The sequence below is a fragment of the Bison bison genome, unplaced genomic scaffold, assembly GCF_000754665.1.
Source record: "Bison bison bison isolate TAMUID 2011002044 unplaced genomic scaffold, Bison_UMD1.0 scf7180017864037, whole genome shotgun sequence".
NCBI lineage: Eukaryota > Metazoa > Chordata > Mammalia > Artiodactyla > Bovidae > Bison > Bison bison.
In genome coordinates this window covers 5,808,861-5,834,937 of record NW_011494609.1, presented here as the reverse complement: position 1 = coordinate 5,834,937, position 26,077 = coordinate 5,808,861, and positions in this window count along the sequence as shown.

Sequence of the window (26,077 nt, the reverse complement as noted above, 5' to 3'; positions counted from 1 at the left end):
ATTAAGATTTCCGGGAGAAATATCAATAACCTCAGATATGCAGATGACACCACCCTTATGGCAGAAAGTGAAGAGGAACTCAAAAGCCTCTTGATGAAAGTGAAAGAGGAGAGTGAAAAAGTTGGCTTAAAGCTCAACATTCAGAAAACTAAGATCATGGCATCCGGTCCCATCACTTCATGGGAACTAGATGGGGAAACAGTGGAAACAGTGTCAGAGTTTATTATTTTGGGCTCCAAAATCACTGCAGATGGTGACTGCAGCCATGAAATTAAAAGACGCTTACTCCTTGGAAGGAAAGTTATGACCAACCTAGATAGCATATTGAAAAGCAGAGACATTACTTTGCCAGCAAAGGTCCATCTAGTGAAGGCTATGGTTTTTCCAGTGGTCATGTATGGATGTGAGAGTTGGACTGTGAAGAAAGCTGAGCGCACAAGAATTAATGCTTTTGAACTGTGGTGTTGGAGAAGACTCTTGAGAGTCCCTTGGACTGCAAGGAGATCCAACCAGTCCATCCTAAAGGAGATCAGCCCTGGGATTTCTTTGGAAGGAATGATGCTAAAGCTGAAACTCCAGTACTTTGGCCACCTCATGTGAAGAGTTGACTCATTGGAAAAGACTCTGATGCTGGGAGGGATTGAGGGCAGGAGGAGAAGGGGACGCCAGAGGATGAGATGGCTGGATGGCATCACTGACTCGATGGACGTGAGTCTGAGTGAACTCCGGGAGTTGGTGATGGACAGGAAGCCCTGGCGTGCTGTGATTCATGGGGTCGCAAAGAGTCGGACACCACTGAGTGACTGAACTAAATTGATGGCACCCTGCCTTGTGTCATTTCCCACCAGCGCTGCCTGTTTAGATGTGCCCGTGCGCCTTCGCTGTCTTGGCTCTTCTCTTCTTCTTTAGGTGCTGCTGCTTCTAACTGCTGCTGCTTCTGCATTATGGTAGAATGTTAGCAGAAAACAATTTTAAACTGCGTTCTTCTTTATTTTCCTTTTATCATATGTTTTATTTTTAATGTTCAAAGCATATTTAATAAGTCATACTGAGGCGTTTTACCTAAGATTGCTTTCAAAAATGAAAATCAGTTCTAATGGGAAAAACTGGCATTCACTGTACTCTTCTTTAGGAAAAGCTTTGTTTACAAGTTCAGGAATAGTGATACATCTTTGCTTTGTAGATATATATAAGATATTACTGTAGTGAAGAGGGGGTATCACAGAAATGTTCAGGTATCCAGTGAAAAATTAATATCAGACCAAGAAATCTTTTCCATTGAATTCTGGAAGTCTAGTGTGTTGACTTACTTGTTGGCATCTTGCCAGTGGGTTTATTTATTTATTTGTTTTGGTGGTTATTTTTTCACTGACTCATTTCCTTCTCTGCAGTTGTTTAATTTTGGCATTAATCTACTAAAATCTGTCTGTGTCTCTATTTATGACTCCTAGAAATTATTTTAAGTTTCAGCAGCGTTTTTTAATTTTCATTTTTTCTCGATACAGCTTGAAAATCCTCTCGAGTTTTCTGTTGAGTGTGGGATCTTCTCACAGTGCCCTAAAGATGTAGATGGAACTTCCCATGATCCCATTGTTGTTCAGTCGCTAAGTAGTGTCCAACTCTTTGTGACCCCGTGGATGGAAGCACACCAGACCTCCTTGTCCCTCACCATCCCCCAGAGTTTGCCCAAGTTCATGTTCTTTGAATCGGTGATGCCATCCAACGATCTCATCCTCTGTCGTCCCCTTCTCCTCCTGCCCTCAATCTTTCCCAGCATCAGGGTCTTTTCCAATGAGTTGGCTTTTCACATCAGGTGGCCAAAGTATTGAAGCTTCAGCTTCAGTATCAGTCCTTTTCCTTTAGGATTGACTGATCCTAGTTCAGGCTTTAGTAGAGGCTGAAGATTCAGTAACAGAGCAGTTAGTAGAAGTTCCTACCCCTAGCCAAAAGCAATTACAACAAAAATGTCTCAAAATAACACTAAAATTATCTTCCACTTTATTCTTAAAAGATGTATAAGAAAGGTATTTCTTAATGTTCTAGGTGGAAAGTTACTTTCTTGGAGTTGGCAAAGACTGTATTCTGCTGTCTTTGGCTTCCCTTGTTGAGAAGCAATGTCTTAATCTAAGTGATACTCATTTCAAGGAATTTTTGAAATTGGTTACTTTTAAAATCTTCTATGTCTTTGGTGTTTTATAGTTTCACCATGGTGTGTTTAGGTATAGATTTCTTTATGTTTGTCTCATGTAGGAGTCATCTAGATTTCTTTATGCTTATCCTGATGGGAGTTATCTTATTTTTCTCCCCCCACATCAAGATTATTGAAGTATAATTTATGTAGTATAAAATACACTTTTTTAGGGATACAGTTTTATGAGTTTTGACAAGCTTATGCAAATATTAGTTATCAACACAATCATAATATAGTGATAGAATATTTTCCTTAGCCTCAAATTCCTTCCTACCCCTTCTTTCACCTCAAGCCCCAAATGCTGATCTGTTTATTGTATCTGCAATTTTACTTCCATAGAATATTGTGTAAATGGAATCACAGTATGTAGCGTTCAAGTCTGTTTTTTTTCCATTTACCCATAATGCCTTTGAGATGTGTCCATGTTGTTGTTGAGTCCATCCACTGATTGATGGATGTTTGGAGGTTTACAGTTTCAGAGATCTTAAATAAACCTGCTATAAACTTTCTCATGTAGGCCTTTATGTGGATGTATGTCCTCATTTGTCATAGGTAAATCCTAGGAGTGGGCTTTTCTATGTCATATAGTAAGTGTGTGTGTTTAACTCTGTTAAGAAACACCCGAGTTGTTCTCCTAAGTTACTGCACTATTATCCCCACAAGCACTTACTCTTGAAATGTTAGCTCTTGATGTCAGTTTTAAAAATTTTATTCTTTCTTGTGGGTGTATAGTGGTATTTCTCAGTTTTCAATTGCAACTTTCTGATGACTGATGATACTGAACATTTTTCCCATGTTTATTTGCCATCTGTGTGTCTTCTTTGGTGAAATGTCTGTTCAAATATTTTGCCTATTAAAAAATCCATACTAATCGTGTTATTATCACTGAGTTGTGAGGATTTGTTGAATATGCTGGGTAATAGTTATTTATCAGACCCTTATTTTCCAAATATTTTCTCCCAGAGTGTGGCTTGAGTGTTTATTTTCTCAATAATGCCTTTCAAACAGCAGTGTTTAGTCTTGATAAAGTAAAATTTGTTTAGTTTTTCTTTTATAGTTAATGCTCTACATCCTAACCAAAAATTCTGTGCCTTCCTCAAGGTCACAAAGATTATTTCCTTTTTTTTTCTGGAAATTCTATAGTATTGGGTTTTACATTCTCCCCCCCGATCCATTTCATATTTTTCTTTTGTTTTGTTTTTAGTATGGTGCAAACTGCAGGTACAGTTTCTTTTTCCCTGTGGGTGTACATTTCTTTCAGCGTGGTTTGTTAAGTGCTGTGTTTTCCCTGTTAATTGTCTTTTCTTCATCAGTTGACCGTATATGGGTGGATCTATTTCTGGACTCTGTATTCTCTTTAATTGCTTTATACACTTGTCCTTTTGCCAACAATGCAGTATTTTGGTTACTGTAGTATTAGAGTAAGCCTTGAAATCAAGTAGGATGAACCCTCCAATGTTAGTTTTCTTTTTCAAAATTGAGTGTTTTTACTTTTTTTTTTAATTGGAGTATAGTTGATTTACGATGTTGTGTTAGTTTCAAGTATACAGCAAAGTGATTCAAGTATGCATACAAATATACCTATTTTTCCTAGATTCTTTTCTGCTATATATTATTGCAAAATATTGAGTATAGTTCTGTGTGCTATAGTAGGTCCTTGTCAGTTATCTATTTTGTATATTTGTTAATCTGTATGTTGTCCTTCCCTGCCCCTTTCCCCTTTGATAGCCGTAAATTTGTGTTTTGTGTCTGCGTGTCTATTTCCGTTTTGCATGTACGTTCATTTGTGTCATTTTTAAATTCCACATATAAGAGATATCATATGCTATTTGTCTTTCTCTGGCTTACTTCACTTAGATGATGATCTCTAGGTTCATCCAAGTTGCTGCAAATGGCTTTCTTTCTTTCTTTTTTATGCCTTCTTAGGTAGGTTTATTCCTAGGTGTTTTATTCTTTTTGATGTGGTGGTAAATGGGATTGTTTCTTTAATTTCTCTTTCTGATCTTTCATTGTTAATGTGTAGAAATGCAACAGATTTCTAATTTTGTATCCTGCAACTTTACTGATTCACTGATGAGCTCTAGTAGTTTTCTGGTAGAGTTTTCAGGATTTTGTATGTATAACAGCATGTCATCTGTTTTCCTATTCTAAGTCCTTGGCTTTTCCATAGAAATTTTAGTATTAGTCAATTTCTACACAAAAGACTGATTGGAATTGTGTTGGATCTACAGATTCATTTGAGGGTAATCAGCATCTTCTTTGTTTTTATTTTATTTTGGGGATAAAATTCTATATCATGGCTGTCACCATTTTAAAGTGTAAAGGTCAGTGGTTTTCAGTATGTTCACTAGCTTGTGCATCCATCACCACAGTCTAATTCCAGAACGTTCTCCCAGTCCCTAGCAACCACTGATCTACTCTCTGTCTCTATGAATTTGCTTATTCTGGATACTTTATGTAAACGGAAGCATGTATCACCTTTTGTGACTGGCTTTTTCACTTAGCATAATTGTTTCAAGGTCTGTGTATAGTACAGCATCTTTTAGTACTATATGCCTTTGGGGCCTAGATAATAACCTGTCATAGGGATATGGCACACTTTATCTGTTCATCAATTGATGGATATTTAAGTTATTTCCACCTTTTAGCTGTTATAATTATTTACAAATATTTTTGTATGAATATATATTTTAATTTATTGGGTTTATATCTAGGAGTGGAATTGTAGGACCAAATGATTTCTCTTTGAAGAAATGCCAAAATATTTTCCAGTGTGGCTATACCATTTCATTCCCACCAGCAATGTTTCAGTGTTCCAGTTTCTCTGTATCATCCAGTTTTGGGGTTCTAGCCATCTTAGATGGTGAGAAGTGATATCCTATTGTGGTACTGATTAACATGTTTCTAGTGACTAGTGGTGTTAAGCATCTTTTCATGTGTTTGTTGGCCATTTGTATATCTTCTTTGGAGAAATATCTATTCAAATTCCTTTCTCAGTTTTTAATTGGTATGTCTTTTTTCATTGTTGAATTTATAAATTCTGAATACTAGACCCTTAGATATATAATTGATATAATTTTTCTCCCATTCTTTGTATTATCTTTTCACTTTCTTGGCAGTATGCTTTAATACACAAAAGTTTTAAATTTTTGTGACATTCAGTTATCTATTTTTTCTTTGGTTACTTGTGCCTTTGGTAGTGTGCTTTGATACACAAAAGTTTAAAATTTTTATGAAGTCCAATTATCTATTTTTTTCTTTGATTACCTCCAAATCCAGTGTTGTGAAGCTCTTGCCCTATTTTCTTCTAAGTGCTTTATAATTTAGTTCTTATATTTAGGTTTCTGATCCATTATGAGTTAATTTTTCTATATGGTATAAATCAAGAGTCCAAATTCATTCTCTTGCATGTGGATATCCAATTGTCCCAGCAACATTTGGTGTAAAAACTATTCCTTCCTCCATTGAACGGTCTCAGCATCCTAGTTGAAATTCACTTGATCATAGATGTATGGGTTTATTTCTAGACTCAGTTCTAAGCCATTATCTATATGTATACCATTATGCTAGTATTGGGTTGGCCAAAAAGTTCACTCATTTTTTTCTTTAAGATGTTAAAACTTTTTGGCCAACCAGTACTATGCAGTCTCAAATTCCATAGAATTGTAGTAGGTTTTGAAATTGGCAAGGATGAGTCTTTTGACTTTATTCTTTTCAAGATTGTTTTTGAGTATTTGGATATTCTTTTGTTGTTGTTGTTGTTTGTTTTGCAGTTCCATCTGGGTGATAGGATCAGCTTGCCCATATATGTAAGAAAGGATAGATGGGCATTTGACAATGATTGTCTTGAATCTGTAGATAAATTTTGGAGTATTGCCTTATTAAAAATAGGAAGTCCTTCAATCCAGGAACAGAAGATATCTTTATTTAGGTCTTCTGTAATTTATTTCAGTGATATTTTTTAGTTTTCATGATACAAGTCTTTGTTGTTTTTATTCAGTTGCTAAGTTATGTCCGACTCTTTTGCGACCTATGGACTGTAGCACGCCAGGCTTCCCTGCCCTTCACTATCTCTCAGAGTTTGCTCAAACTCATGTCCATTGAATCAGTGATGCCATCCAACCATCTTATCCTCTGCCACCCCCTTCTCCTTTTGCCTTCAATCTTTCCCAGCATCAGGGTCTTTTCCAATGAGTTGACTCTTCGCATCAGGTGGCCAAAGTATTGGAGCTTCAGCATCAGCCCTTCCAATAATATTCAGAGTTGATTTACTTTAGGATTGATTGGTTTAATCTCTGCTGTCCAAAGGACTCTCAAGAGTCTTCTCCAACATCACAGTTAAAATCATCAGTTCTTCAGTGCTCAGCCTTCTGTATAGTACAACTCTCACATCCTTACATGACTATTGGAAAAACCATAGCTTGGACTAGACGGTCCTTTGTCGGCAAAGTAATGTCTGCTTTTTAATATGCTGTCTAGGTTTGTCATAGCTTTTCTTTCAAGGGTCAAGCATCTTTTAATTTCATGGCTGCAGTCACTGTTCACAGTGATTTTGGAGCCTAAGAAAAGAAAATCTGCCACTGTTTCCATTTTCTCCCCATCTATTTGCCATGAAGTGATGGGACCGGATGCCATAATCTTAGTTTTTTGAATGTTGAGTTTTGAGCCAGCTTTTTCAGTTTCCTCTTTCACCTTTATCAAGAGGCTCTTTAGTTCCTCTTCAGTTTCTGCCATTAAGGTGTATCATCTACATATCTGAGGTTGTTGATATTTCTTCTGGCAATCTTGATTCCACCTTCTGCTTCATCCAGCCTGACATTTTGTGTGATGTATTCTGCATAGATATTAAATAAGCAGGGTGACAATATACAGCCAGTCCTTTTTTTTCCCTTTTTAGTTTTCACAATACAAGTCTTACATTTTAGTTAAACTTATTCCTAAATGTTTTATTATTTTCCATGCCTTTGCAAATATAATTGTTTTCTTTATTTTATTTTGAATTTTTCTTGTTCATGTAGATAAATACAGCTGATTTTTGTATAGCGATCTTGTGTCTATTTCTTTTACAGGTTCCAATCTGTATACTCTTTATTTCTCTTACTCCCTTTATTGTGCTTGGAATCTCCAGTATGATGGTTAGAGATGGTGAGAATGGACATCCTTGCCTTGTTTCTCATCTTGAGCGGATAGGATTCAGTTTCTCACCGTTAAGTACGACAATAGCTGTAGGTTTTCCATAGACGCCTTTATCAGGTTTGTGCTCAGTTACTCAGTCATGTCCGACTCTTTGTGACACCATAGATTATAGCCCACCAGGCTCCTCTGTCCATGGAATTTTTCCGGCAAGAACACTGGAGTGGGTTGGCATTTCCTACTCCAGTGGATCTTCCAGACCCAGGGATCAAACCCGCAACTCTTGCATCTCCTGCATTGGCAGGCAGATGCTTTTTCATTAGTGCCACCTAGGAAGCCCTTTTATTAAGTGTAAGAATTTAAAAATTTGTATCATGAATGCTTGTTGAATTTTGTCAAATGCTTTTTCTACATCTATTAAAAAAATGGTTTTTAGTTTTTAATCTGTAAAATGGTAGATTACATTGCTTGACTGTCAAATGCTGAACTTACATTACTGGGTCAAATCCTACTTAGTTATGATGTGTTATATAAAAGGGATTTGTTTAAGTATTTTTGCATGTATGCTCATGAAGGATTTGGGGGTGTAAGTTTCTTTCCTTGAAATTGGTTTTTGTGGTTTTGTTGTTGATGTAATTTTGACCTCAGAAAATGAGTTGAGAAGCAACTTTTTTATTTTTTTATTTCTGGAGGAGTTTGTGTAGAATTGGTGTACTGTATTTCCTAATTGTTTACTAGAATTTTTCCATGAAAGCCATTCGAGTGTGGTGTTTTCTTTGTCAGAAAGTTTTAAACTATGAATTCAATTTCTTTGTTGTGATACTTGTCACTTTTTTGCGTGGATCCATGAAACAAAAGTTTCTGTTTGATGCCTTCATCCTTCTATTGAAGCAGTCTCCTTTAACATTTCATGTGATTTATCTTGTCAGATATCTTTTGGTTAGCCAGAAAGTTTGTTTGGGTTTTTGGTACTTTGTGAATAAATTGTTCAGGAATAAGGGCACAGTAAACACATTTCGTAGAAACAAAACCCGAGATACCTTGGGCGTGTAGGCCTTTATTAAAAGCATTTCTGTAGGATATACTTCGAGAGGAAAGAACGTTTCCTGTACAGAAGCTCTGAGATTTTAGAAGAAATTAAAAACAGAGAAGGTTGAGTGGATTTCCACGAATCCAAATATACATTAAATGCTTAAAGCAATGAGGCAAATGTCTGCTGGGCTTAACGACAAAGAGGAGAACTAAAATGCATGACTAGGGCCACATGAGGGACGAGGGAGTGGAGTTACAGGGTCTTAAGACCCAGGGCTTGTTTTGGTGGAGAGAGAAGATATCAGAGTTTGATAGTTAGGAACTCATGTGATCATTTTTAGGGTAAGAAGTAAAAAGAAAAAACTGTATAAAGTGGTAGAGGGAAATATCTACAAGATGGCAAAATGTATAAAGTATATAAAATATCTACAAGAAGGCAATAAAGGACACATAAGAAACTTAAGAAATGTAGAAAGCACAACATACAATGGTATCTAAATCCAGATACACCAAAGCTTCAGTACTATCAGTGGCCTCCATGCTTTATGGAGCTGCACTGAGAGACTGACACTCAGAACTCCCATCTCCACAACCCCATGGTGATGCCATCGGCGAGCTTAAGATTCGCTCCTCATCCTTGGATTTTCTTGGTTTAATCAGAATATTGTTCTCTGGATCCTCTGTGTTCTTTCCTTCTGGGATTTAAGGATCTCTTCCTCATGTCTTTCATACCTTCTTTCTCTTTTTCCTTTCACTCTGTATTCTGGAAATTTCCTTAGCTTCATCTTCTTTCTGCTTCACTCTGAAGCTGTGTCCAATTACACAGTACATGTCCATAGTTTCTTTGATTTTTGACAATATCTTTCCCTCTCAAGTTGTCTACTTGTTTCTCCCTCCTGTGTGGAAAATCATGTCCATTGCTTTGAACATAGAAATTGCAAGCTTGTTGTTTGCCCTGTGATTCTCAGAGACCGCCATTATTTAGAGCTTGGTGTGTCTCTTTCATCACATTGTGCTATGCTTAGCCGCTCAGTCATGTCCGACTCTTTGCGACTCCATGGACTGTAACCTGCCAGACTCCTCTGTCCATGGGATTCTCTAGTCAAGAACACTGGAGTGAGGTGCCGTGCCCTCCTCTAGAGGATCTTCCCAACCCAGGGATCAAACCCAGGTCTCCCTCATTGCAGGCAGATTCTTTACTGTCTGAATCACTGGGAAAGCCCTTTATCACATTGGTTTTCTTCAAATGCTGTCTCTTAGTTGGCTGATGAGGTTTGCATTGTGAGAACGCCTGTCTCCAGTGAGTCCGGTAGGAGGTTGCTGGGTGTGTGGCCGGGATGGCTTGTCTCAGGCGCCCTGCCTCTCTCCTCGCACCCTGCCTCTCAGGAACGGGGACACAGCTGCCTCCCCGGCGGGAAGTTGCCGCTTGGGCGGCACTCTGCAAGCCTCTCCGGCCTCCTGCTCTCAGTTCTCTCCACTTCTCTGACTGCTCCACACAGTTCTCTCGCCTTCCTGACTCAGGCTGGTATTCTGTACTCTGGTTTTCTTTACAGTCACGTCTCCATAGCCTTCCCCTCCCGCGCTTCCTTTCAGTGCTGTTTTCTGTTGCTGTGTAACACGTCGCCCACGACTGGGTGGCTTAAAACAACACATGTTATTATCTTGGGGTAAGAAGTGGAGGGGTGGCTTCGCTGGTGGTTCTGGCTCTGAGTCTGTCACGAGGGTGCAGGTGTGGCTGCGCTCTGTCACCCGCAGGTCAGCTAGGCCAGAGGCCTTGGCTCCCAAGGGTGGCTCCGTGCCCTGAAGCGAGAGATCCAAGAGGGGGAGAGAGGAGGAAGCCACGTCCTCGCCCTGGGTGGTGATGGCACTCGGCTCCCTCATGCCCCACTATGACCTTTACAAGTGTGTTACCAAGGGGAGGCCGCTGTGCTTTGTTCTTTTCAGGGAGAACCCCTGGGTGTATCTCACCTTGCCCTCTGGCTGAGGAGCTTCTCCAGTGTCCTCAGGGGTGGAGGGTGTCTCCTCCTGGACCATCACTCACCTTCAGCTCAGTGGATGAGCTGGGCTTTTCCATGTCTTACAGTTGTGGTTATCGTCCTTATCTTATCTTTGGTTATAGGCTTTTGTCTACGTAACCTAATTTTAAAAGTGTCTGACTTGCTTTCTTACTCATTGTTGAGCCAGACGCACCATTTCCAGGAGTTTCCAGGCAGCTCACTCTTGGGCAGCCAGTGCCGCAACCAGGCCTGCCCTGCTCTCCCTCTTACCCACAGTTTAGCCAGAGACGAGGTACAAATGGCCAGGGCGTTTCTATTATTCAGGACACATTTTGCGGTTCCCTATTTCTGGCTTGGATGACATATTGGATGATGATTTATTTATTCAGCATCCATTCGGTTCTCACCGTGCTCTAGTCATGCCCGGGCCCTGTGCGGTACTCTGGGCACAGTTTTCCAGCCACAGCTCCCCACCTGCTGAGGCTCCAAGTGAGGTGGACCCTGGCCCCTTAGTGCTGGCGCAATGGTGCCCATGGTCACAGGGGGACTTGCTCTGCAGGGCTGTCTGCACACAGATTTCATTTCTGCTCTCCTTCCGCTCTTTCCCCTGAACTCTGCAGAGTACTCTGCAGTTGAGAAGGTAGAGGGGCAGGACTAACTGCTTGAGTGCCTGGCGGAGCCGAGGGTCAGGAGAAGGGGTCTCCCAGATGTGGACAGTGTGGCCGTGGTGGCCCTGGTGACTGGGCTCAGGTGTGTTCACAGCTTCCCACGTGGGCACTTGACCTCAGACCCTGTCTCAGTGGTGTCAGCCCTGTGGGAGTGGTTTGCTTTTCCCGGGATGCAGTGGGTCACAAGCTCCACACAGCATCCGACACAGCCACCTTGCTCTTCTCTTGAGGCCTCTGCCCCGCGTGTCTGCTCCTGGAAGCCTTCATCTGGTCACTGGTTCTGGTCCAGTCTGGTCTCGCTCAGGACTCATGGGGCTTGATTCCATCTTTACCAAACAAGCAGCTAGCTTAGCTTCTGATCATACTGTTCGTTTACTGCTGCGTGTGGCTTTCACCACTAAGAACCCTGCAGAAAGATAGCTTTACTACTGTGAAACTAGCTCTAAGCCCCCCTCCCCTCTCTTACTCTTCTTGAAATCATTGTTTCTGTGATACACTTTCATGAAGACGACTGTGCTGAGCAAAAGTAGCTGGCTGTGCCCTTGTCGCCCCCTGTGTATAGGCTGCGGGGTGTCCTGACCCGACTTCTGTCCCCGTTCATCTCACTGCTAAAGCCCCTCTCAGGACCTTGGCTTCAGGGGAGGGGGCAGGGCACTCATGGGGCAGCTTCTGTTGAGGGTGGATGTTGCCCTCAGAGAGTTTCCTGGGAGGGAAGGCAGATGTGGTTATTGCCTGGGGACCAGGGTATGGAGTCAGCCACCCTGAGAGTACTTTCACACTTTTAATTTAAGCAAAGTCATAGAACATAAAAGTCAGCTTTAAAATGTTTGTTTCTCTTTGCCACATTCTGGCAAGAGGAGCAGTGCCATCAGTCTGTGTTTGCTAAGTGATCATTGCCAGCAGGAGACAAATGTGAGCTCCCTGGGTGCAGGCTAGAGCCAGGCCAGAGACGCTGTTCCCTGGGGAAGGAGGGCTGTGGCCAGGGCACCAGAAACATGCTCTACACAGGCAGGGTAGCTGAGGCAGGCCCAGGGTGGTCCTGGGCAGGGCGTAAACTCCCTCTCCGCTCCCTGGGCACAGCCTGGAGGACCTCCTCCCTGCACATGCATGTGCCCTGCACACAGCGAGCTGCGAGGAGAGCCTAGTCCAGGGAACTAGAGGTACATGGGCACAGCAGGCCTCTAGAGATCCAGACAGGTTTCCAGATGCCAAGTGGAAATAAGTGTGTGAGTTAGTATCTTGTATGTAAAATAAGACAGTGATGAATGTGGCGATCTCCCTGTGTCTCTGGCATGGCACATGCACACCCCCTGCTATTGCACACCCAGTCCACACCCAGCTTGATCCAGAACCACCCTGCCTGGGAGCCGCCCCTCCTGGGTGTGGCCTGTGCCTGTTTGGCTTGGAGGGACTGTCTTAAGTACTCCTCTGTCTTTAGGGCTCAATCTGTGGCCAGGTGGTTTTGCTGGGGGCTGGGATGGTGGGTGGCACTGGAGGTGCCCAGTTGGAGGTACAGCTGTTTAGGGTGGTGCGAGATGGAGCGCCTGCTCCAGGTGGACAGAGCTGTGGGAGCTGGCGGCCCTCGTGGGCCAGATTACCATACAGCGGTGACCACTCTGGGCTGCTTGGTGCTGTGGAGGTGGGGCGGGGGAGCCTTTGGTTGGTGTGAAGCAAGGAGTGATGTGATCAGATGTTTTGTTTAAAAAAAAAATATTTTCCTGAAATGAAGAAGTTGGTAGAAACAACAGCTGAAAATATTAGGACAACACACCTGAACAGGGAAAGTGCTTGGTGGATCTCAAGTCAGCAACTGTGTCCCCGCCAGAGGCTGTGATGAGCCGCTGGCTCACGGGGCTCCCTGTCGCTCCCACCCCCACTGCTCCTGCAGGTGGAGATGTTCTCCTTTAGAATAACGACTTTGCTTTTACTTACAGTAAATTGCTGAGGGCATTTCAGTTACACAGTGAAAATCATTAGCAGAATTCTTGTTGTTTAGCATCAGGCTGTGGGGTATAATTGTGCTTTCTGATGGGTGGCAAAGCAGATACATTTGAAGGGAGATTTATTCAGATTTTCCAGTATATCATTATCACATTCTTGTGTGATAGTTTCCTGATAATTCAACTTGATTTAGTAAAATATATCAGCTCCACTTTTCCTTGTAAGTTGCTGAGATTTAAATCTGTTTAGCAGATTCATGTGCCCATTTCATGTGCCCTCAGCCTGAGCAGCTGGTTCAGTTCTACCTAAACTGCCCAGTGGAGGGGACAGGCAGACATGCCCTGTTCTGCCAGTGGCAGCCCTGATGTTTGAGGCAGCAGAAGGCAGCAGGCTGGGCTCTTCCTGGAGCTCGGGATGATGCCCGGCAGATCCCACATCTCCTCCCACTTCTCTAGGCCCTTCGAGGTGCCAGGGTGGCAGGGCCTTCCCCATGCTGCTCTCCTGCAGTCTGTGACCAGTGCCTCCCTGTCCTCCCGAATCTACGCCTGGGGTGCGGGGCTCTGTGTGTGTCCCCTCCCCGACAGGAGGGCTCCCTGTGTATGTCTGTGTGTGTACCCTCTCCCTGATAGCAAGTTTCCCCATGTGTGGGGCTGGTTGTCAGTCCTCCACAGAGCACCTGACCCCATAACCGCCACCCAGACAGTTGTTCCATTTGCATCTACAGAGAGGGAACTCACCATTTGGGTGATTTCGGTAACTTCTTGGAAGGGCTAGAAAATGCGGGTGGCCAGGGAACATGTGGCCTGGCGCTGCTTCCCCCACCCCGTCCTCCCCTGCTAAAAGTTCTTCATCATGGCCCAGAGCCCTACATTTCTTTACAGCTTACTAGACTTGATTTTGTCTAAAGCAATTCTATTATAACTTTGTTTCTTGATATACTAATTGCTCTTGCTTTTTGAATGCCATCTTATAATTTTTTTGATCTCCCATTTCATGAGTTTTTGTTTTCTTTCTCTGAAAGCACATGGCAGGCTGCAGACTAAAATCACTTATGTTTCTTTCTGTACATATTTCTGAACATATGTTCTTCTTCTACCTCCTGCTGTGTTTTGGTGTTTCCTTTGTGTGGCATAAGTTTTTTCATGGCTTCAGTGTTTTTCTGTTTCTCCTCCCTGAAGCCGAAGTCAGCCTTGTCTCCCAAGCTGGTGGACGTATCCTGCATTGGCCACCTGAGTCCTGTCCCGGGTCTGTGGACTTGGAGCTGGGCAACAGTTCACTTGGGCTGGGCCTCACATCGCTGTGGGGGCCAGCAGCCTGTAGGGTGCTGAGAGGAGGCTCTGTGGCCTCTGATTCCTCCTGGCACGCGGTTTGGCTGGGACCCTGGTCTCCCCACCCCCAGCCTCCACACACACTGCTTCTCTGGAGGGACTGCAGAGGGGCCTCCCAGCCACCTGTGCTGTCACCTCCATGCGTGTGGTGTGAGTGTCTGTGGTCTTGATTTCTTTGCTTGACTAATTAGAAACTGGGGTGGCAGGGAATAAAGATGCCTTCACTGCCCTCTGGCACCACTCAGAGGGTTTGTTCTCTGCTCCTGTGTAGCCTGGAGTCTGCGTCACTGTCTGTGGAGCGACACCTTCCTCATGACACTGCAGCTCTTGTCCTCTGGGACCAGTCTTTGGATTTTGTGACATTAAGCTTTCCCACGTCCACATCAACAGATGGTATATTTTGAGGCCAGGATGCTGGGCTAAGTAATGACTCCACACAGGGCCCCACAGGTGGCGTGTTCAGTGAATGCACTACAGTTTCATTTGGAGTGCTTGGTGGGTATTCGGTGATGGCACAGAGAAATCTGAGATGACGGTAAACCCAGACGTGTACTGTGGCGGGTGGCTAAAGAGTTGTTGTTCAGTTGCTCAGTTGTATCTGACTCTTTGTGACCCCTTGGACTGCAGCACACCAGGCTCCCCTGTTCACCATCTCCAGAACTTTGCTCAGATTCTTGTCCATTGAGTCGGTGATGCCATCCAACCATCTCACATGCTATTGCCCTTTCTAAAGAGTAAACGTCAGTTTTAAGCCCTTTCAGAGCAGCATATTGTCCAAACAATATTAGTTGGGTGGGGGCCGGGCAACGTCACTAAAGACTGTGACCACAAGGCCAAACACTGTTGTGCAGCTCCACCCCCGTGCCAGACTGGAGCAGAGCAGGGAGAACTGGGGGCAGCCAGTGCATTAGGTCCCACGAAGTGTCCTTGCCCAGGTTCCTGGGGCTGTGCAGGGGCAGCAGGGAGGCAGCGGGGCTAGCCCACTTAAGGCCTCTGGGATTGAATACAGTGTAACTGGAACCCATGGTAGGAACCCAAGGGTCCAGAGCAGGCTCAGGGTAAGGAGACATTGGAAGGATTTCAGAGATAAATCATGAAGGTTTGAGGCACTGGGGGGCCATGTCCATGGTCCACAGTCAGAGATGCCAGAGGGATGTGGTCAAGTGTGGGGTGAGCCCAGATGACTCTTAGGATGGTCATTCAGTTTTTAGGTCATGTCATCACCTGAACTATTTTAGATGGCAAATTCAGCTATATGCATTTCCTCTGGTAAAGCATATCTGAGTTTAGTTGTTATATTTGAGGGAAATAGGACAATTTGGTTCAGGACTGGCAGCCCCCTGTAGTTCAGGGGGAGTTCGGTATGTTTGATGTGTCTGGTGGGCTGCTCACCAAGCAGCAGAGAACTCCCTCCCTTCCCTCCACTTGGCTTCATAGCAGGCTTGGACTCTTTAGGTTAAGCAACAGTTTTCCTTTTAAGATTTGCATTACTTCCCAAATATTAGCTAAGTCCAGAAAGGTGCAAACCCTAGATGTTGGAGCAACCAGCCTTATCCAGTCAAAATGACCTACTTTTCATATTTTCCCTGAAAGTCTAACTTTTCTGATGAGGTCGTATTTTCCCTCCCATACCTTTGGGATGCACAGTTTTCTCAGTGAATTGCTGCACTGTTCACCCATCACCCATCCCCTGAAAACGTGGTGAACACCCTTCTTTACCTTGGCTTTCCCGGAGTTGCAGCTTGAGACAGAGCAGGAGCACAGCGGCTGTAGTCATCCGCTGCCATCACCACCATAGAGACACAACTCCCGAGAGCCTACAAATGCCTCCCCTCCCTCTACTTCTTGTCCAAGGCCAGTTGTGCCAGGAGTAGAGCACTGGGGGTGGGCTGCGTTTGAAAGAGGGTTTAATCTTGAGCAATTCATGTTTGAAGTGTGATAGAACCGATCTGAGACATAAAATAAGTTTAAATGATTTCACATCACACCAGCTATGTTCTCTGACCACGATGGAATCAAGAAATCAGTTATAGAAAGGTATCTGAAAAATCCTCAAATACTTGAAATTATGTATGGAGCAAGAAGGAACCAAAAAAGAAATGAAAAGTGCTTATTTTGAAATGAATGAAAATGAAAACACATCACATCACAGTATTTGCCATGTAGCTAACATAGCACTTGAAGGAAACTTAGAGTATGAAACACCTCATTAGTAAAGAAGAAATGTCTTCATCTTCTACCTCAAGGAACCAGGAAAAGATCACTTTAAAGTAAGCAGAATAAAGGAAATCATAGGAATCAAAACAGGAATTAATGAAATACAAACTAGAAACAATGATAGAGAATATCAGTGAAAGCAAATGGTAGTTCTTTGAGAAAAATCAATGAAATTGATCAACCTGTAGCCAGACAGGAAAAATGGATATACTATGATCAGCCTTGTGCCAACACATTAAATTACTTTAGATGAAATGCATATTGTTTTTTGAAAGAAAGTATCAATACCAAAGCTAACTCAAGTACAGGTTGATTATCCTGATTCTCCAAAATAGATTTAAAAAGTGAATTTTGTTGTAAACCACTTCCTCTGGCCCAGGAAAAACCTCCAGGACCAAATGACTTTACTAGGGAATATTATTAAATATTTAAAGAAGAAATATTGCCAGTTCTATATAAACTCTTCCATAAGATTGAAAAGGAGGGAATACTTCCAAAATTATTCTGAGTTCAATATTACCCTAATAATAAAGCCAGGCAAAGGTAGAAGAAGAGAAAACTATGGACGAGTATCTCTCATGAACATACATGAAAACTCAATAAAATTTTAGCCAGTCAAATAGAATAACTAATTGAACTTTATCCCAGAAATTCAAAGTATCATTTACATTCTAAAATTAATCAATATGTTGTTTGGTTGTTGTTCAGTCACTCCGTCGTGTCCAACTCTTTGTGACCCCATGGCCTGCAGCAAACCAGACCTCCCTGTCCTTCGCCATCTCCTGGAGTTTACTCAAACTCATATCCATTAAGTCGGTGATGCCATCCAACCATCTTGTTCTCTGTTGTCCCCTTTTCCTCCTGCCTTCCATCTTTCCCAGCATCAGGGTCTTTTCCAATGAGTTGTCTCTTCGAATCAGGTGGCCAAAGTATTGGAGCTTCAGATTCAGCATCAGTCCTTCCAATGATAATTCAGGATTGATTTCCTTTAGGATTGACTGATTTGATCTTCCTGCAGTCCAAGGGATCCTCAAGAGTCTTCTCCAACACCACAGTTCAAAAGCATTAATTATTCGGCCCTCAGCCTTGTTTATGGTTCAACTCTCACATTCATACATGACCACTGGAAAAATCTTAGCTTTGACTAGACAGACCAATGTCTGTGCTTTTTAATACGATGTCTAGGTTTGTCATATCTTTTTTTCCAAGGAACAAGCATCTTTTAATTTCATCAATATAATTCACCCTATTAACAGACCCAAACCAAAAAAACTATATCATCTCAGTACATGCAGTAAAAGTATTTGATACAATGTAACACCCACTCCAGGGGTTTCCCTGGTGGCTCAGATAGTAAAAAATCTACCTGCAATGGGAGAGACCTGGGTTCAATCCATGGATCAGGAAGATCCCCTGGAAAAGGGAATGGCAATCCACTCCAGTATTTTTGCCTGGGAAATCCCATGCACAGAAGAGCCTGGTGAGCCACACAGTTCATGGAGTTGCAAAGAGTTGGACATGACTAAATGATTAACATACACAACATCCACTCCAGGTAAAAGCTTTCAGGAAACTAGGAATAGAAGGAGGCTTCCAGTGAATGGCATCAGTGATAGGTTCACAGCTGATGCTGTCAAGGTGGTGAAACAGTGAGTCATTCCCCTGCAGTTGAGAGTAAGGCAAAGACACGTGTTCTCATCTCTTCTATTACGTATTTTCCAGGAGGTTCTATCAAGTTCAATAGGAAATAATAGACATTGAAATTGGAAGGAAAGATTTAAAGCTGTCTTTATTCTCAGTCAACATGTTTGTCTATGTAGGATGTCCTGTAGCATCAAAAGGAGGCTGCAAGAATAACTGGGTTTAGCAAGGCTACCGTATACAAGATACAAAAAATCAAGTGTATTTCTCTATACTATCAACAAATAATTAGAAATGGAAAAACAGTACATCTAATAGCAAAACACTGCTGAATGGAATTATTGAAGACAGATCAAGGGAAAACTGTAGATTGCACAAAGACTCAGTGTTGTTGAGATACTAAGTCTCCTCAAACTGGTCTGTGGGTTAGTGGACTCCGAAGAGAATTCCAAAAAAGAAAAACAAGGGGTTTTTGATAGAAATGTGACAACTAACACTGCTTGGTTCCATGATTTATTTTTAAAATACTGTAATCAAGACAGTGTGATGTTGGTGTTAAGAGACAAATCGACCAGTGGGTCAGAAACAGACTTGCACATAGATGGGCAGTCAGTTTTCAACAACAGTGCCAAGGCAGTTTAATGGAAAGGGCTAGTTTTGTCAAAAAATGGTGCTGGAATAATTACACATTCAGATGCAAAAAAAAAAAAAAAAGGAAAAAAAAGACCTTTCATCCACATCTCCCATCATGTATAAAAATTAATTTGAATCAGATCAGAAATCTATAATTTTATACACCAAGAACAAAACATGATTTTTTTTGTGACCTTGCATTAGGCAAAGTTTACTTAGTTAATACATTAAAAGCATTATCCATCAAAGAAACAAGTTTATAAATTGGACCTCATTAAATTAAAAGAATTTAAATTTTCTACTTTCCAAAAGACAGTATTAAGAAAATGACAAGACAGACCACAGACTGAGAGAAAATATTTGCAAATCTAATTTATATGGAATGTATAACTGACTTAAAATGCAATACTAAGGAAACAAACAACATAATTAAAAATGACCAAAAGATTTGACCATCCACTTCACCAAAGAAAATGTGTGGATGGCAAGTAGGTACATGAATAGAGGTTAAACATCACTAGTCATTAGCTAAATGCAAATTAAATTCACAGTGAGATACTACTTGGTGTGACCCATCTGCCAAGCACTGGCAAAGATGGAGACCATCCCATACTGCTTGTGAGAATGTAAAATGGTATCTTTGCTTTCGAATCATTTTGGCAGTTAAGCCAAAAAGCTAGTTAAATATACACCCACCAGTCATTCCACTATGAGGTGTTACCCAGTCATAATGAAAGCGTATATTCATACAAAGCTTTGAGCAAGAATTATTTTGGGGGGCTCCAAAATCACTGCAGATGGTGATTGCAGCCATGAAATTAAAAGACATTTACTCCTTGGAAGGAAAGTTATGACCAAGCTAGACAGCATATTAAAAAGCAGAGACATTACTTTGTCAACAAAGGTCTGTCTAGTCAAGGCTATGGGTTTTCCAGTAGTCATGGATGGATGTGAGAGTTGGACTATAAAGAAAGCTGAGCACAGAAGAATTGATGCCTTTTAACTGTGGTGTTGGAGAAGACTCTTGAGAGTCCCTTGGACTGCAAGGAGATCCAACCAGTCCATCCTAAAGGAGATCAGTCCTGGGTGTTCACTGGAAGGACTAATGCTGAAGTTGAAACTCCAGTACTTTGGCCACCTGATGTGAAGAGCTGACTCATTTGAAAAGACCCTGATGCTGGGAAAGACTGAGGGCAGGAGGAGAAGGGGACGACAGAGGATGAGATGGTTGGATGGCATCACCGACTCAATGGACATGGGTTTGGGTGAACTCCAGGAGTTGGTGATGGACAGGGAGGCCTGGCATTCTGCAGTTCATGGGATCGCAAAGAGTCGGACATGACTGAGCGACTGAACTGAACTGAACTTGAGCGAGAATGCTTGCAGAAATTTGTTTTTTAATAAACTGAAATACTGGAAGCATCTCAGTGTCTATCCATAAATGAATGACTACACAAATTGTGGTGTATGGTCACACAATGACATTGGGGAATCTCAATTACGCTGAGTAAAAGTGGTCAGACCGGAAGTGTGCATCTAGTGTGCTTTTATTTTATTTTATTTTTTTTTTAAAAATAAAAAATTCTTGATGGTTGGATCTCCTTACAGTCCAAGGGACTCTCAAGAGTCTTCTCCAACAACACAGTTCAAAAGCATCAATTCTTCGGCGTTCAACTTACTTTAAATTACTGCCCAAAGATGTCTGATCCAGGAGCTGTTTCCTTCCTTAAAAGTGAAAGGAGCCCCAGAAGCCAGAGGAGCCCAGAGTGCCATGGCTAGCAAACAGGAACCTGAGAGCCAACTCTCTAGACAAACTCAGTATAGGTGGGCACTCAGGGTTGCTGTTGAGGGCCCACCAGGGGCTACAGTGCATCAAGCAGGTGGTCACAAGTCCTAAACCTCAACAAGGCTGCCCAGACTAACGGAACATGGGCTCAAGCCCGATGCTCAGAGAAGTCAATACTTAATGCAAGAGCTTTAGAGAAAAGAGCTTTACTGCAAGGCCAACCAATGCAGGAGGCAAGGTATCAGATCTCTCTAGTGTGCTTTTATTTATATAAACTTTTAAAGAAAGTGAGTTCTGTAGTGTCAGAGAGCAAGCAAGTCAGAGGTTGCTTGGGACATGGTGGTTGTTGCAAAGCAGAGAGGAAGGAATTGCAGATGGCCACAGAGAACACCAGAGTGTGCCCGTTCCTTATCCTGACTGGTGATGACTTTATGGATGTACACATGCGATGAAACTTTTTAGTGTGTACACAATATATGCATATCTTAGTATATGTCCATTATATCTCAAAGCTGACTGACTGACTGATTTTTTTGCCAAGAAGAAAGCAGGACCCTTTTTATGGAGCAAGATAACATTGTCTAGAGCCCAAATTATTTTCAACCACAATGTCTAGTATTTAGTGAAACATTAAAAGTGGACCAGTGAGCAAAAAACAAGAGATGAGAACTAAAACCACAGAGGACTTATATAATTGCTCTACCAGACAAAAACTTTAAAACAATGAAGATTATTAATTAAAAAAAAGAATATATTAAAATAGAAAATTTCAAGTGAAATCCTAATCTATGATTTCATAATCTATGAAAATCCTATGAATTAAAAAAAATAAAGGATACAAAATGAATAATTTCACTGGATGTCTGTAACAGAACACTGGACTTGGGCTTCATGAAGTGGGCAGTGGTTCAGTGAAGTGTTGAAGCACAAGAGAAAAGAGACTAGAATAATACAATGTGAGAGACCTGTGGGACGGAGTCAAAAGATCTCACGTATGTAATGAGTAGCCCAGGAAGAGGGGAGATTTCAAAAAAATATTTGAAGATATAAAGGCCTTGGAGTTTCCTAAAGCATTGGAAGATATGCTCGATTCTGAAACAGCTGACCCTGAAATGAATAAATAAAGAAGCAAGCAAACAAGCAAACAAAACTAATTTTTCATGTATGGGCATCATTGCTTGACTCCTAAAAACTACAGCAAAAAAACCTTCAGAGCAGCCAGAATTAAAGATGGCCCGTTGCTCTCAGGGGGCTTCCCTGGTGGCTCAGATGGTAAAGAATCTGCTCGCATGCAGGAGACCCAGGTTCAGTCCCTGGGTTGGGAAGATCCCCTGGAGAAGGGTATGGCAACCCACTCCAGATTTCTTGCCTGGAGAATCCCATGGACAGAGGAACCTGGTGGCCTACAGTCCATTGGGTCGCAAAGAGTCAGACATGACTGAGCGACAAACACACACACACACACACACATCGCTCTCAGAGCTGTATCTGGCGTGTCTTGTGGCTGGTGCATGCACACAACACTCTGGGTGTGTGTCCTGAGCGAAATCGCCACATCCTGGCTTATACACTCATTCTGCTCTGCTGGCTGAGGCCTCAAAGTCTGTACTCGTAGCAGCAAAATGGAGATCCTACCACACTATGACGTTTCAAGCAATCACCTCTTCCCACTGCTTCTCAAAACCACACTAGATTTTAGAGAGCAGCATCCTTTCCCCCCTTTCTACAATGACTTTTTTACCCCCCAAATTAAGTAAACAAACTATTAGGAGTGGTATTATAGCACTATGGCTCCAAAAAACGGACATTCACCAATTCCTTGATGTAACCATTTCCACCAGAAAAATCCTTCAAGCTAGGCTCCAACAGTATGTGAACTGAGAACTACCAGATGTACAAGCTGGCTTTAGAAAAGGCAGAGGACCCAGAGATCAAATTGCCAACATCTGTTGGATCATAGAGAAAAAGCAAGGGAATTCCAAAAAATAATCTTCTGTTTCATTTAAAATCTACTTCTACTTCATATTAAAGCCTTTGATTTTGTGGATTACAACAAACTGGAAAATTCTTAAATAGATGAGACTACAAGACCACCTTATCTGTCTCCTGAGAAACCTGTATGCAGATCAAGAAGCAGCAGTTAGAACCAGACATGGAACAATGGACTGGTTCAAAACTGGGAGAGGAGTACGTCAAGGCTGTATATTGCCACCTCGCTTATTTAACTTACATGCAGAGTATATCACGCAAAATGCCCGGCTGGATGAAGCATAAGCTGGAATCAAGATTGCTGGGGGGAAATATCATCAAAACTTCAGATGTGCAGATAATACCACTCTAGTGGCAGAAAGCAAAGAACTAAAGAGCCTCTTGATGAAAGTAAAAGAGGAGAGTGAAAAAAGCTGGCTTAAAACTCATCATTCAAAAAACTAAGATCATGGCATCTGGTCCCATCATTTCATGACAAGTAGAAGGGGAAAAAGTGAAAACAGTGACAGGTTTTATTTTCTTGGGCTCCAGAATCACTGCGGACAGTGACTGCAGCCACAAAATTAAAAGATGCTTGCTCCTTGGAAGAAAAGCTGTGCGAAACCTAGACAGCATATTGAAAAGCAGAGATATCACTTTACCGACAAAGGTCTATATAGTCAAAGCTCTGATTTTTCCAGTAGTTCCATATGGATGTGAGAGTTGGACCATAAAGAAGGCTGTGTGCTGGAAAATGGATACTTTGGAATTGTAGATCTGAAGAGTCTTAAGAGTCCCTTTACAGCAAGGAGATCAAACCAGTCAATCCTAAAGGCAATCAACCCTGAATATTTATTGGAAGGAGTGGTGCTGGAACTGACACTCCAATACTTTGGCTACCTGATGCAAAAAGGCAACTCATTGGGAAAGACCTTGATGCTGAGAAACATTGAGGGCAGGAGGAGAAGGTGGCGACAGAGGACGAGATGGTTGGATGGCATCACCGACTTGACGGACATAAGTTTGAGCAAGCTCCAGGAGATGGTGAAGGACAAGGAAGCCTGGCATGCTGCAGTCCATGGGGTTGTAGAGTCAGACACGACTGACCGACTGAACAACAGCAGAAGACATGGCAGGAATGTCCTCGTGCGTGTGTCTAGATGAGTAGCAGCAGCCTGTGTGTGTCCATTCTGTGAGAGGATGTAGACAGACCTCCCCAACTCATGGTTCTGGGTCTGGTTCTGTGTGTCTGGGTTTTCCCCAGGCTGGGACCCATCCTTAGATCCTATTGTGCTTGGCTGTGCTGGAACTCTACTTGTAAATGCACTCAGAGTGCAAAACAACTGTGAACCTCAGAAAGGTTTGTAAGTCGGTAAAGGAAATAGTGCAGAAATGAGGATGTGCCTCCCAAAGTGCCTCCCCAGGGACTGTCCTGCAACAGGGTTCCCTGGGAAGCCCCAGCTCCCCAGCTCAGACCATCGGCCTTGCTTACATCCCATCCGTGCAAGTGCAAACTCTGCTTATTTACTTCTCATCTGCTTATTACTTTTATAAATTTGTTTTCACTGTTAATTTAAATACTTTTCTACCTGTAAAAATGGTTTGGTTATCTTTGGTTGGGATTGAATGCATCATAATTTTTCTAATTAGTGAATACATGTTTTTTTCCTGTATAGTAGAGGGATTTTTCAGAAGAAAATAGTAGCCTAAGTGACTGGTGTTTAGGAGTTCCCAGGCACCGTGCCCTCTCCAGCACCTGGCAGGGTATTGCCAGACTATTACATTAAGGCAGTGTAGTGGGTGTGTGAAGTGAAAGTGAAAGACATTCAGTCATGTCCGACTCTTTGCCATCCCATGCCCCAGGGACTATACAGTCCATGGAATTCTCCAGGCCAGAATACTGGAGTGCGTTGCCTTTCCCTTCTCCAGGGGAATTTTCCCAACCCAGGATCAGACCCAGGCCTCCTGCATTGCAAGAGGATTCTTTACCAACTGAGCCATCAGAGAAGCCCAAGAATACTGGATTGGGCAGCCTTTCTCTTCTCTCGGGGAATCTTCCCAACCCAGGGATTGAACCCAGGTCTCCCACATTGCAGGTGGATTCTTTACCAGCTGAGCCACCAGGGAGGTCCATGTATTTGCATCTATTTCTGGTTTTAGTTAGCCCACCTTTGACCACTATGAGACTGAGCACATTTTCATGTGCTTATTGGCCATTTAGACCTCTCCTCTTCCTTTATGAAGTACCTTTCTCAGTTCCTACCCATTTTGCTATTTATGTTTATATCAATTATAAGGGAGAGCAATCAGGCTGGCCCTGGATGTTTCCACGGCAATTTTCACTGGAGAAAGTATACAAAATCTTTAGGGAAGAAAGAATTTTCTCAATAATACATTTTCAGACATGTGAGGTCCTGGGGAGAAGTGATGCGTATCCACCCTCACTGGCAGGGCTTCTTGAAAATGGAGCCAGACTCCAGACAGCTCAGTGGAGTCAGGAAGAAGGGCCACAGACAGGCTGGTGGGGGCCCAGGAGCAGAGTTGCAGGAATGGGGGGCTGTCGAGGTCGGGGATCTGGTATTGCAGACCTTGTTCATTAGGTCACAGCAGCAGTGTCCATAGCAGTGACGGGAGGGAGGTGAGGGCAGGGTGTACAGAGGGGACAGGGGCGCCAGTCATGCGTTTCATGCTCTTCGGGCCAACTAATCAGTGCACAGGGATTTAAGAGCATCATCCAGAGTTACTAGCAAAAGAGCCAAAAATAGCTCGATGAGGACTCACACTGGGCAGTGGGGGGTTGTAACTGTGGTCACTCCTGACTCATCCTTGTGAGTCATCGCCTGTCCTGCTTAGTGGATGAGGCCCCACACAGAGTACAGATACTTGGTAAACATGAGGAAGAGCTCAGCCTCATTCAAGATGTTTACAGCTTTCAAGTGTCAACAATTAAACTGTGGTAACAGTTTTCGTCCTTCAGTTTGTCAAAGTTGAGTGTTTGAGAGTGAATTGCATCGGCAGTGGCTAGAGAAACAGCACTCAGGAATTTGATGGGGATGTAATTTGCAGAGACCCATATGGAGATGATTTTGGTTAATTTCTCTGAAATTAAAAGTGTACAGTATTTCACATCTCATGCCAAGGTACCTCTGATTGTGTTGAGTCAAAAAGTCCTAAGATGCATTGATGGTAAAGAGTCGCATGCCAGGTGCATAATGGACACGCGTGTTCCTTCCGTGTGCGTGGAACGTGATGCATGGATCCGCCGGGCGGTGTTAACAGTGACTGAGCTCAGAAATGCTACCAGAGTCTTGTTTTTCATTGTTTAAATGTTTACTCTTTATATTTAAGTATCTATAGTTTTAAAGAGTTATGAAAACTGCCCAAGACCATGAAAAGTTTTAATAGTTACATTAATAAAGGAATCTATATACATTGCCAAGGTCATGTCAAATTCATGATGTGTTAATATTATTTAATAATTGAAACCTGAACCATGAAGTAAGTCAGCGATCACTGGGGAATGCGGCAAGTGGAGAGTATTC